Genomic DNA, 14,581 nt, shown 5'->3' on the forward strand with positions numbered 1-14,581 from the left:
ATACTGAAAATATAATATAAATTTAATGAGTAAATTTTCCACATACTCAAATGGTTTTGCAAGATTTGAAGTAGTGAAGTTATTGTTAGATAGACCTTGGTTGGTTTAATTTTTTTGTTAGTCGCACATGTCACACAATTTTCTTTCAGAAACTGTTTTGCATTAATCTAAGGATGGACTTGATATCGAAAACATTAATTATACGTTTCTAAGACAATGTTATCAAACTTGCTCGATTTATCATGCATAAAGTCATGCTTCTTATTTTACTTAATTCGTTTTAGTTGTTAATTGCGATTGTTCACGCTGATAAGGAAGATTCAGTAAGGGTTCACCAGAAATCTAAATAAATCCTGAGACATATCGAAACCTGTTACAGATAACGTTTAATAACAGTATCGTGTTCGTATTGTGAACACTGCTATAAAAAAACTATTACGGGTTTACTTTATGCCTTGGAAAAACGTTGAATATTTAAATAAAATTCCTAGGAACTTGAAACTCGAGAGAAGACACACTAAGATGCGTTTTATTTTTATTTTAATGAGCAGGGAATGATTGTCTGATATACGTAGGAGTATAGGAGATTAGATACTTCTAAATTAGGGGAGGCTAGGGTTGAAACGAGTTAAAGTGTTTATTTTTAACCGACTTCGAAAAGAAGAAGGTTACTCAATTCGACATGTATATATTTTTTTTTCTTCTGCTTTATTTGTGTTCCATTGCGCTGAATGTCGTAGGAAACACTAGTGCAATTATACCAGGTATTATAATATCGTTACAAGTAATGATTAATTATTTTATAAAATTGAAATTATATCGTGGATGTAATTTACAATTGTAATTTCATAATATTGTATTCTTCGGGCTGTACTCGTTGTACATCTAATAATTACGTTCATTACGAAGATGACTCGAGCACATTAGTTGAAACGTTAATAAGGATAGCTTGATTAATACTGATGACTATCTGGTCGTTAGTCACTACTTTTTCTTCGAGATAATCACGCTTCATAATTTTCGTGTCGAAATGGGCTACCTAATAAAGCACGTTATCACCATGAGATCACTGATTTTGAAAGTCTAAATATTTATCCTCAGCGTTATCTGTTTAGAAATTTGGACATCGACTGAATAAATTTCTTTTGTCTTCGCGAGTGAAACGTTTGAGTCACTGAAATATTCGAATATCCGAGTACGAACTTTGGCAATTAGTCCCAGTTTTAAGGCCACGTCAGGAATCGATAAAACGTGGAATGAATCCTTGGGTAATTGCACCTCCGGTGCAACGCCTCATTAGAATGGAATTTCAGTTGCCCAAACGCATTCGAGTGGGAACGCATACCAGCCACGATGGAGGAATCGAAGAATTGAAAAGGATGAAGTATTTAGCACGCAGGGCTCATGGTGCATTAAACGTTTCGTAGATTGTTTAGAATGTGGAGCAAACGACGATGATGAAACTGGGTATGGATATCGTTGAATCATTCGGAAATAGGCGCGTGAAAGGTTCCGAGGTAAAAATAGATCAGGAGCGTATTTCCAACCGTTATTAACGGAAAATAAAGAGGCAATTTAAATTATGATAGGCATCGAGTTACGTCAATGCAGAAATGGTGGGTTGGGATTATTTTATGGTTTCACACATTACATTTCCAGGAATTATATTTACTTTTATAGAGCTTATATTATATTTATCTTAAAAGGGGTCGATATCAATGATCAAAACGTTGAGATTAATTTTGAAAAATGAATACTTACTCTATGCATACTTTACTCGATCAAATAAATACTTATTCTATTCATACTTTACTAAGTTGAATGAATACTTATTTTACTCATATTTTATGCAACTATGTACACATTTTATTAGATGCATACCTTATTCACTTAACTATAGTGTGCAGGAAGTGTCATTTACCAACGTTCCAACGAGACCATAATTGCGCAATGAAATACGATCGACGTCTGGAGAGTTCCATGGGTAAGGTTGAAGACACTTGCATGCATATTGACACGAGCACAAAGAACCAATGATTCATGATTTCGCGAGGCTTAAGGGTGCAATCTGATTTCTCAGACAACTGTGTTTTCATCAATCCCACGAAACTTCGTAACCGTGCACTGATTGAATAAGGAGAGATCGTCGTTTCCTGGTCGTTAATCTCGAAACACGTGTTTAAGCGTAACGCGGTAGGTTTCTTTCTTCTGAAAGGAGTTCCTTTCAATTATCATTCTTTCATCGCAACTTCAATGTGAATTATAATCTGTAACACACCCGAAGACAACTATATCACATTGGTCCATGAGAAGAATTATTAAAGAAAGGTCTTAAGATAACCACGACAAGCGCAGATGTATTTTAGAAGAAACTTTCTAAAAGATAAAAGTTGGAAATGTTAAAACAAATACTATTTATTATATTTTAAAAGATTAAATAATAAGAATAATTGCAAAGATATTTGTTCTTCTATGTTATCATACGTATTATATTGTATGTTCACGTGAAAGTCAGTGCAGGTTCTACTTTAACATTGAAACCGCCTTAGCGTGGCTCCATAAGGATCCGATATCACTGCCACGCTATAATATACAGCGATGTAGATTCCATGGCGGCCATTACGGTACGAAGCACTTTATAAAAGAGCGATATCTTCGATAAAGCACAAAATGGGAGAGAACAGATGCCTCGCATTGGAAGCAGGATACGAAACAGGATCTTTTGTTCGTTCTAAGCAGTCGATTTAGTCAGACCATCTGAAAACTACATTTTGCTTGGGTTTTATGTTACAGCTACCTACGCTAGATTCTTCTAAATTTCGTTTCAAGCTTCTTTGTACGTGGAAAGACGATGATATACGTCAAATGGTAAAATAGTTTTAGTATAACTCAGATTTAATTTTAAATTTAGTTGAAGCTCGCTCTTATATCTTCATACGACATATTAAACTCAAATTGGGTGTAATGTAATATTTGAAGGGAGTAGGCACGTACTCAATGCATATCTTTTTTCTTCTAAAACCTTTGTTATCAACACAAACATTCAACATAAATAAATATATAATTGTTTTGAAAATTGTCTTGAAAATTCTGAAAGCCTTCCATGTATGATAACACAAATCAAAGAAATATCTATACAATTATTATTATTATTATATCATTCTTCGAAGCTTAATAAAGTAAGTAGCACCTATTTTCTAACTGTCAAATATTGATCCCTAGTATTTTGTTAATTTTCTACGCAATTGATGTTTTATCGATACATTAAAATACAATTTTTGGTATAAAATGTACAGATAATGTCAAAGGTCGATTCAATCACTGACTCGTGAATTATATCATTATGCAGACGGAACGTTAGCGATAATGAACGTTCCTTAACATTGTGATCCAGGAGGATCCAATGGCATTTCTAAACGCGTGTCGAGCCGAGTCCTTGACGGGATGCACACGTCGGGATGCCAACGGGGGCACACGTTCACCGTAGAATAAATATGGGGGAGCCGCTGGGAACCAGTTTTCGTAGTTCACGAGAGTCCGCGCGTCTCACTGTCTCCTCTTTCATTTTTTCTTTTTATTTATACTTTTTCCCCGTGACCTATGCAGCCAGGCGCCACAAAAATCAACGATCGGCCGAGAATATCTCTAATGGAACCTTGATTCCTCCGCCTTGCTGGCTTTTCAGCTTGTTTGCTACTTGTCTGATTGATGACCCTCCCTTGGCTTGGGAGCGATTGAAAAAATTTGGCCAAGTCACGTTACGCTGTTATTTGTCGTTCTTCAGTTGCTTCGTTTATCGATCAAACTCCGTAAGAGCGGATTATTGTGCTTTAAACGAAACTAAATTTTGAGTAGAAGATTTTAATATGTTTCGGTACATTATAATCTTGGTACTATAAGCAATATTCTCTGGAAATAGTGAACTTAATGCAAAGTGAAATTAATATTCAGATGTTATTTTATAACATTTGATAACTGGATGTTTGCTTTACTCTATTTTAATTTCAATATTTCTTCATTTGCTTTTTCTAAACGAATCAATATTATATCGAATATTTTATAATCTCTGTATTTAATACAATATCTACGATAATACAGATGTAAAAAAAAGCATTTGTTTCTTCGGGGTCTTCTTCTATGCAAAGAACAATTCTCAGGATTTTTAAAGATATAATTGCTCCAAATAAAAACCAATCGATTTACTTAAATACCCAATTTAAAGTTTTGAGAATTCTCAACCCTTTCTCAATCATGCATGCTTTCCAAGAGACACTGTTCCTCGAACAACCGTTTAATTCTCTTCCAAGAATCGATTTCCAGAAATCGTCGAACAGTGGCCGTCACCTTCCAACGAAAGTGACAACGATTCCTGTGAACTGTTAATTTATTCGTCTCATTCTTGGATCTCGAGGGCTGTTTCACCGAGCAAACGTAGAAAATACGTTTTGCACGCGATAATCGAATGCTGAAGGTTACACTGTTACTTAATCGAATAGCACAGTAACCTACAGACCTTTTTCTCCTGCTCTTTTCGTCTTCCTTCATGCTTTCTACAATCGCAACCTCTCCTTGAACCATCTTCGTGCCTCTGCGAGATCGTCGTCGATCATGGAACGCGTGGTTGCCTCCGATTCCCAACCAGTCCATAAATACTTACCCATGGCTCTTTAGAAATGCTTGTGATCCTTAGCGATCCTTTGCGAATCGCTTCCGAATCTTCCGTAAATCGTTCGTATTCTTCCATCTGTTACTGTGAATTACTATGAATTATTATGAGTCCGGGGCAACAAGTTCAATCCGAATTCTATAATATTTCATCCGACTCCTTTGCGACTCCTTCTTGTGAATTATGTTCTCCGAAAACATTTGTGAGTAATTGTTGTGTGAATCGTTTCTGTATGATCCGTAAGTTGCTTGTGAACGTCTCTGTGTTGCTGTGAATTACTGTGAATCATTCATTAGTATCTAGCAACAAGTTGACAAATTTGAATCGTACGAAAACTTTCGATCAATTTTGTGATTACTTCTGTTTCTTTGCGATCGTCCGTGATTTATTGTGATCCTATTGTGAATATTTGTGTTTCCTTGTGATTTATCGTGACTCTATGTAACGAATAATTTAGACGAGTAATGATACAACTAAAAAAAGGTTTTGAAAAGGCACGAGAGTCAGTTTCGAAGGTTTTCTCTCGCTGAATAGCGTCGGTGGTCCGTCGAGGATGGGAAAGTCAGCTCGAGCCGGGTGGCACAGCGCGTAACGCCAAAGAGAGACGAGATAGAAGGCGTTTCGAAATACGAGATGCGCATAATTATACGCGCCTACTTAGATGCATCGGGAATGCAGCGTAGTCCTCCGTTTTTCTGGCACGCCCAGAGCTGCCGTCCACCTTTCGATCGGCCTTTGTGATGCCACCGAGACTTCTTGCCTTTTATGGCGCATAACGCGCTGCACCGTGGTATGTATTATAGTTCAACGCGATGACTGTTATTTCATTCGCTGCCACGAATTTCGCGCTAATTACCGTAATGTCACTGTCGACACCCATCGTCGCTCGTGACCAATTGAAAATTGACGTTAGAATGATACTTGGACATCCACCATCCTCCGCTACAAAAAGTCATTTCATCGCCTAGCTTGAGACAACAGCTTGAGAAAGGAAGGGCAACGCTTGTTGCGCGTAATTAATGATCGTTGTATCGCAATGTGTTGCGAATTATTTGAGAACTATTATGTTGGAAAGAAAGATTGATTTAATGAAATTCTGTAATCCATCCTCAATTATATAGAAAAGGAAATTATATTTATAATATAAATGATACAAAAATTTCAACAGCACAATTTTTTTGTTCCAGAGATCGATGGACATAATTTAAACCGGGTTAGATCGTCTCTCGTAGATCAACGAACGGGTCTGACTCGATTCAGAACACGTGCCGGAAGGAAGACTCTTTCGTATGATGGACGCGCACTACCGACGACGTGATTTTCACCTTGACCATGGGCGGGTCATCGTCCATCGTTGTACCTTCAAGTTCTCGCGTGGAACCTCGAAATTTAATGTGGGACAGCCATTGCCACGTCGACATCATTAACATCGACAACATGGTCCCCTATTGTAAGTAGAAACTTGAATTGGGACGTGTACTCCACTTTCGTCGATGAATTTCGAGTTGATGCAATTATATATTCAATCCATGAAATAATTAGCGTTACAGGTAATTATTTTGATCTATCTATATCTAGAGAATTTTTTGCGATCTTCACGAATGTTTATGATAGTCTGTAAACGTTTGTGAATTATTTCTGAATATAATTGACACTTTATGAATGCTTGACTGCTGTTGTTACGTTTTCTTTGTGATTATTGGTACATCATCGTGAATTTGTGCTTATGGTCATTTGTGAACATTTCTGAGATGTAGTCAGTGCTTGTAATCGTTTCTAATTGTATGCGAATGATCGTTACTTTGTGAGATTTTTTGAAAAATTCTTTGTTATTTCTTGTGATCGTTTTAAGAACGGTTTGCGAACGCCTGCTAATTGTTGCTAGTTCTTCTTGTGATCATTTGTGACAGTTTGTGAATGATCGTAAATTTGTGTGTATATTTGAGATTCTTCGTGACTGCTTGTGATCATTCGTGACCATTTGTAAATTATTGTGAGTTTATTTGAATTAATTTTTAATGAGAACCGGCATTATACATCGAAAAGAATCGAATACCTCTCCAACGGAATGTCACTTGAAAGTAACCAAAAAGTAAATTACAACAGCGAGGAATCCAGTTTGAGAGCGAAGGAATTTACTGTGTTCGATCGTCAACCGAGTCCTGATCGTCGATCAAACACGAGTTTAATTACCCCGGTTCTGGCTAAACGCGAATTATAGAACGCTCATCACCGCGGGGAAGAAGAAAGGTGGTTTACCTTGTAGCGACGACCCACGTCAGGTTATCTAAGAAACCGTGAAGGGAAAAAATGTCGAGAAGAAGGGACAGTAATTCTCGAAGAGAGTGAATCGTCGTTTCTCGCGACTGCAATTGGTTGCAACTTGACATTACAACGTTTAATGGCTTACATACGGCCGGACACTGAAAAAAGTCTCGACTTTATGGACGTTTTTTAGTCGACCAAGTAACCTTTTGACGAATACTTTTGCACCAGTGAAAAGTACGGGTTATAAAGAAATTATTGAAAAATATCGACAAATAATCGAGTCGAAAATGAAGCATTTGGGAAAAAGAAATTAAATAACTACGTGAAGTATGTTAATGTAGGTAGAAATAGTGGAACTGGTGGAAAGTACAGTTAATTGTACGATTAAAAAAAAATTATAAGTGAAATTTTTAAAAATAATTAAATAAAAAATTATCCATCTGGAAAAAATAACTTAAATAACTTCGTGAAGTATGTTGATATAGTTGGTATGTGACTGTGTCAAAAATGAATGAATTGTTCAGTTCAACTATATTAATCGTTGTCATTCTTAGGACGAACCAATTTTGGTCTATAAATGCATTCCGCTTTCATTCAGTCGCGGCGACGAGAAAAAAGGTGGCTCACCTTGCAACTCATTCATCGTGGCTGAAAAGAAAAACGTTAAAAACCGAAAATTGCACACCTGACGGCTATTGTGAAATTGGCCTCCTTGAGAATCGCGATTATTTTCACTAACCTGATTCCAGGCTTCGATTTCTTGTCAAACCTTGATCTTTTCGTATCCGACGTCGCGTGAATATTACTCCTCGAGTTCTCTTCAGAATCCTTCTGATTGATGTACTTCGACGAGAATATTGTCACGTGGTTTGGTAAAAATTCCTATTTGCATAAATCATTTAATGGGAAGGCAGTAAAATATTATGCGTTTTTGCTTCATGATGCGTTTATGATTACTTAAATGTTGTACTTATCAATCGATAAATAAACGATTTATTCGAAAATAAATTGCGTTTTGTCCAGTTTTCAGAGCTCTATAAAATGGTGTTTTCACTTTCTAATCCTACGATATAATATCACTACGAAATGTAATAGAAAAATATGTGACAGTATTCATACATTTACTATTCTCTTTTGTAGCCAATAAATTGTTCGTGGCTGTATGCGTGTGTGTGCGCTTGAGAGAAGCGAGTATAATAATTTGCAGATCAATACGAGGAAGAGAAACATGGTACTTGGACAAGTAGGTAAGGTACAAAAAAATTGCCACCCAGCTTTCAAGTGAATAGGCAGTCTCCGTTTTGTCACTTGAAAGTGTGTATTACTGCACTCACCGCTGGAAAAAGTTTTTAAATTGTCAATCGTAGCATGGCAAATAGTATGCCAGCAACTATGCTCATCAAAAGGAGCTTCCTGGAAGTCGCGAAGATTAATGGCGAAGCCATTTAGAAGAAGATTTTCGCCAGTAACACGACGGAAATAGATTAGTGAACCAATAGAGCCTTCAAAGAGAACGTTTCTCCCGCTTCCATACTCTCTGAAAGGGAATTGAAAGAGAAATTCTGCTCGAGCAGACACACTCGTCCAGTCTTGTTCATAGATGAGGAGGAAGGTGGTTCACCTTGCAGCGACAGCCTTCCGTTATTTCTCGTAATAGACGCCACGGCCAGCTCGATATCGATTCGCCATCGATGGCGAGAAAATGCTCACAAGCTTTCCTCGAATCGACTCTTCGTCACCTCACCGAACCACTCATTCATTGCACGGAACGAACAAAGGGAGCCCAGGAACTGAATTCCTTGCAAAGTTTGCAGCCATCCCTACCTGTTAATTAGTGAAAGCTGTCTCAAACTGGAGTTCGCGACTACTTTGTCGATGAAACGTTTATCAAACGTTTAATAAACGTTTCGAACTTTTCCGAAGTTCTTTGCAATTTTGTGAATAGTTACGAATGTTTGCCAGATCTTGCGACTGTTTATGAACTTTTATCAATGTTTTCCATTGAAAACCATCGTAAATGTTTCTGTGTATCCTTTGCGAATACTTAGGAATGTTTGCGAGATCTTGTGACTGTGTGTGAATTTATATGAATGTTTTCCTTTAAATCCTTAATAAACACATTTGCGTACCCTTCGTGAGTTCTTATGAATTGTGATTTTTTCACATTAAGACACGTCTTAATTCTCTTAATTGGTGAAAGCCACGTCAAAAACGAGATAACGAAAGTAGAAAGGTTCATTATCCATATCTCTGTGCTTACCGATATATTAGACAATTTATGAAGCTTCCGCGGACGAAATTAACATTGCTATGCTTCTGACATTTAACTTTAAACGGTTCGTAAGACGGCTTTCTAGCGTCGCCATGATTGAGAAACATACGAGCACCGTTTCGTCGTGGGACTTTTTAATAATACATACTTAATACTCTCTGAAAGCAGGAGGAAGCATTTCGAGGGGACGATTCTACGATTTCGAGGTATAAAAGGTATGAAGTCGAGCAGGTACATATGTGAGAGTAGGATCAGGAGATTCCTTTGATATTGCAAGGGAATACCTCAAGATATTTCCTCTCTGAAAAGAAGTATATATTTGGAAGAACCCATTACCTTTTTTCCCATGCTAAACTTCCAGGTTTTGGAATATGCGTGATCTATATGAATATGCAGGATGTACATCGCCAATAATAAATGTACAAAAGGACATATTTGTTGCTGAATAATATATTTCATTTTAGCAAAGTAGAAGCAAAAATATTCGTACAATCGTTTTTCTCGATTCTGGCTTCATTTCGAAGCCATCAGTTCAGGATTCCTCATTTTCAGCATTTTCGTGGCTCGAGTTGTTTTTCGAGTACCTGTTGAGAATTTTTTAAAAATGGTTAAGGTTGATTCGATGGTGTTGTCAAGCTCGACAGGGAACATTTCCTTGCGACGACTGCGACACCAGTTCCTAACGTAATAACAATGATGTCTTCCGGTTCTTCGAACCACATTATATTCTTTCTGTTAGCGCAGGAACGTTAAATTCAAGACACGCGCTCGTCGGTCGATCATTATGCGACGAATCACACGCCAGGACAAAGGAAAAGTACTTTTAAAGTCACGGTCGCGCCGCTTAAAAAGCAACGACTTTACGAGTCTCAGCACGACCTGTTCCTGTTTGCCAGCAATATTTGCTGACGCGAGTCCCATTCCAATTGATTTATCGCGATTTCAACGTTTCGAGCACTTTTTACGACTCTCGTTGCTCGCTTTTACTGACGAAGTGGACGAAGTGGTCAGAAAATTTGAGTACTAGTTATAGAGTAGAGCTTCGTTATGCTATCGAGAACGTCAACCCTTTCATTCACGAATTATTTAAATTCTACAAGAAGAAAACAGTTGCTTCCTTTAACTCTTGAAGTTTCAAATTAGGCGAAACTTATGAACAAACTGTGGATTCTATCCATTCATGTATGCATTAGCTTGTATTTTTTCGTAGTGCCTTGTATCACTAATGAGTTAAATTTGCAATTTACTTATGAGAAAAGATTTTCATTTGAATTTTTATGAATCTTTGTGACCCTTTTGTGAACGATTGTGAGTCGTTGTTGATTCGTTGCGAAGACTTGTGACTTGACAGAGCACTTCCTCGTAAGCGAGAGGAAATATTTGAGAAATAATTTTGGACAATTCGAGGACGAAAACGAAGTCGTTGCCATCAAAAAGGAACGCTTGGAAAAAAATATGCAGGTGGACGTTGAGCACGTCTCGAAGAAAGTCTCGATGACCCGAATCTTACCGATCACCTTTCTAAACCGAATTTTGTGGACACGTGATAAATAAACATGGCGAGTCGTGGCTGCGCGAGAAAAACTGTTTGAAACGCGTAGACGTATTCAGAACATATAGAAAACAACGTGTTCTCCCATAGCGCGTAAGGATACATTCTAGTGCAAACGTCTGAAAAGGGAAGCTCCTCTGAAAATTAAAAAAAGAAACACTAAGTAATAATAAAAAAATATTTGCATTCAACAAAATGTATCTTAAATGACATAGCAAAATTTTGTTACCTTTTTAGATATGTATTGTTAAATGCAAAATTGTGTATTGTCTCTTGTATAAGCCTCTCTGTTCAGAAGTTTACATTAGAATGCATCCTTAATCTCGTTTTCAAATAGGTATCTTCTACGTTGCTCGCTGTAAATTGAAATGCAACTAAATGTCGAATCACTTTTTCCTTAAAGTAAATTAGTCGGTTGTAAAGTAGAAGAAATATCAATTGCTGAAGTTTTAGCCAACCGTGTGAATAAATGAATATTCGTGGATATTTGCAAACATTGCGATTTTAAAAGTGAAAGTTAAAATACAATTCTTAGGAAAGTCTCCCATAATTTTAACCTTACATGATCAATTAATATTCAGAATCAATTCTCCAATAATTTTCATCGGCGGAGTTCAGTGCCACGCTATCATCGCACACGTTCACACCGCATATCGATTACTTCACGCCTGCAGGGTGCAAACTCCTGCCGCAAATGTCATTCTCTGCGAAATGAGAATTCAACTCCCTCGAAACTTGTCGCATAAATTTGATCACACGTGTCACGTATAACTGGCAGTAGAAAATGTTTAAATATTGCCACTCGAAACGGTCAGGATTTACGTTTATTTGTCCAGTCCTCCTCTTAATATCAATCACATTTCTCGATTCGCAACCACAACCGAAGACATTCAGGAAGCATGATCATGGAAAATGATTACAAAAAGATTTTTCACAAAGCCTTTTCGTTCATAACTTTGACAGATAGTTTCTCTTTGTTTCATCGTTGTCAGAGTGCAACAAAGGTGACGGTGAAACGTGGATGAAGCCACGGCAAGCGTCGTGGATATTGGTTTTTCACGCTTTCGCGAGGAAACGTCGAGGTATTCCACGTGGAAATCCGGGTGAAACTTAATGGCACCCTCTGAAACGTAGTATCGTCTCTGCATTGTCCGAATATTGTTGTAATTGGAACAATTTCTGGTCGTTTGTACTCGAAACACACTGCACTTATGTCTTCGGATATAGTTTCTACGCTTATTAATGTACGTGTACTTGCTGATCTCTCTTTCTATTACAAATCATTGAATTCTCACTATACAACTGCACGTGACACATAATCCTTTAACTCTTGCGAGGGTTTATATCCCTCCATAAAATCCTGATTAAATAGTTTATGCAACTCACATCGAAGATTGCACTCGCGTATGATCTAGTTAAAATAAATCGTTTGGCATGGGTAGCTCGATCGTCCTAAAGCCCATCTCTACTCGTAGCTTCGAGCAACCAGTCCAGTAGAACGTCGATTATCTAGTCATCGATTACAGCAATCACCATTTCTTGTACTTCCGTTAATGTCACACCTTCCCAAGTGGAACATCGATTACCAGAACTCGATCGATCCATTAAGATTACGCTGAGAAATGTATTCAATTCCAATTAAAGAACAGGAAATCAATCTTTAATTTCAAATTGTCTTCTAATTCGTTCAACTGGCTACCGTTTTATTATATTAGCGATAATCGTTTCACGACTGTTGCGCAACCATCGTCTTTCAGCGCCAGGATACGATCGTCGCTAGGTATCGAGCCGTTTTCGAGAAATTTCCGATTTTGTAACGTTCACAACCTTGTTCTTGTCACTTTCACTCGCGCTCGTCTGCGTGGTTCGATCAACAAAAGAATCGAGAGATCGTGATCACGCCAATTTGTCTCGGAGCGATCGTGTTCACGTAGACTTGTGTTTCGCTCGACCTTGGCCCTGAAAAATGGCCCTGGAGCCGAAAAACTGTGTCGTGTAGTTCTTTGAGTTCTACTTGGTCGCTTTATGTGATTCAATCTCTAGGACAGTGGCTCTTAACCTTCTTAAGTCATGGCATAGCTTAAACCAGGGTTCTTTAACCTTTGAAGTATAGTAGTAGAAGATTCTTAGATTTCTTGAGCTCATTGTACAATTCAGAGAGAGAAGAAACTTGATGCAGTTCATTTCTTTTATTCCTCGGTTTTAGAGATCGAAAAGTTCTTTTCCGTTTTGCGATACAAGACATCGTTGCGAAGATGTAGGTAATTGAACTCTTAACGTATATTGGCATGTGTTGGAAGTCCCAGGAACAAACTTTAATTACTTCTATCTAAGTAACGAAACTTTAATCAAAGCTCACGAATTTAACCATTAAAGAAAGTAACTTATTCAAAACAATTAATTAGTTGTAACTAATAATTTTTAAAGAAAGTTTGGTAGCTACTAAATACTCAAAGAAATATTTTTTTAGAATGCTGAGGAATTTCGTGTCGAGGGAAATATTTATTCGTGTCATAAGACTTGACACTTTGTTATTATATCACGTCGAGATGAAATTTCCTGTTTCGTGTGCAGTTATTTAATTGCTTTCTCAAAGAAGAAACACCAGTGTGGAAGGTAAAAATTATTTTCGAAAGAGAGTTTCGAGGGAGCTTGTGCTACAGTGTTCGGAATGCAAATTGGGAGAGTTTGTTTCGCTGCGAGATGATAATTGTGGAAGCGTGTATAAAGGTGAAAATTTCCGTCGAGTTTCGTTTTCTGTTTGACGCAGCCACGTCGATGATGAAAGCTTCGAGAGGACCTGGTGCTCGTTATTCTCAAACTCGCAATCATTATCGTTCTAGTTCATTTAAACGAGGATGGACGCAAAATTTGTATCGTTGATTTGTCCATAAAATTTCTATTTGTTTTAGTAATATTATATTACTGGAAACAATTGCCATTTTATATTGGGTTCCATTTGTCCTAACAATTTAATGCATTCCGTGTTGTTCTTATTTTAAGAGTTTGATTAAATTTGTAAAATTAACAAAAGCTCCATATTAAATATTGTGCCTTATTTACTCTAATATTTCGATAAAATATTATACTCCATTTAACTTAACAATTTAATAAAACATGTTATTACATTCGGAATAGTGCAAGTCAAGAAATCTCATTTAAAACCATTGTCATATCAACACTTTTCGATATTTTCTTTATATTTGAGGTTTATGATAGAGCTCCTACAATTTAATAATTCTATTTTCAGTTTGCATTTCTGTCTAATAATACGATTACATATTTTACCCAGGAGAAATTGGTATATACAGTAATTACAAAGTTCCTACAGTTTATTCCATATTTATAAATACTTTCGTATATTTATACCTATATGTATTATTTATTCTACCATTTATTATTATTTATATTTATCATATGTTATACATTCTCATTCTACATACATTGAAATTCTATGTTTACACATTCGTTCGGTTTCTTTGAAATAAAATTGTCGAAAATTTCGAAACATTTTGCCTTTCAAGCTAGAGTGCCTTCTTGATATTCGAGCTGGCTCATCCTCTGGAGAGGTCGAGAAACGAGAGTTTTCGTGTTGCACGGCACCCTGGGGCCGGCCACGGTTAACTTTCGCTGTCAAACGTCACGTAATCCAGGGCCGAAGCCGTTGGGATCCTCTCTGCCGCGTAAAACATGGGAATGACCCCGCATAATGGGACGTGGGTGTTGCAACGCGTTCCGTTGCACGCTGCTCGGCCAGTAGCCGTTGAAGAATTATCGCGAGCGTCGCTAAACAGTGCACCTTGTCCGTCCAGGTGATACCAAT

At 37.3% G+C, this 14,581-nt stretch overlaps 2 long non-coding RNA genes across 4 annotated transcripts in view; one reads left to right on the plus strand and one right to left on the minus strand.

The window, feature by feature from the left end:
* LOC128887362 (uncharacterized) overlaps positions 1 to 14,581 on the plus strand; it is a 36,569-nt gene that overhangs the window by 17,591 nt on the left and 4,397 nt on the right. The window contains exons 1-2 of one of the 3 annotated variants that reach the window (XR_008460024.1): positions 4,968 to 5,456; positions 5,854 to 6,116. This is a non-coding gene — a long non-coding RNA (uncharacterized LOC128887362). The other 2 variants (XR_008460022.1, XR_008460023.1) reach the window with 2 other exon arrangements.
* Positions 4,190 to 7,586, minus strand: LOC128887363 (uncharacterized). The gene is made up of 3 exons (XR_008460025.1): positions 7,562 to 7,586; positions 4,514 to 4,750; positions 4,190 to 4,369 (listed from the first exon to the last, which is right to left on the minus strand). It is a non-coding gene; the product is annotated as an uncharacterized LOC128887363 (long non-coding RNA).

This window comes from Hylaeus anthracinus, unplaced genomic scaffold (genome assembly GCF_026225885.1).
Source record: "Hylaeus anthracinus isolate JK02 unplaced genomic scaffold, UHH_iyHylAnth1.0_haploid 11985, whole genome shotgun sequence".
Lineage (NCBI taxonomy): Eukaryota > Metazoa > Arthropoda > Insecta > Hymenoptera > Colletidae > Hylaeus > Hylaeus anthracinus.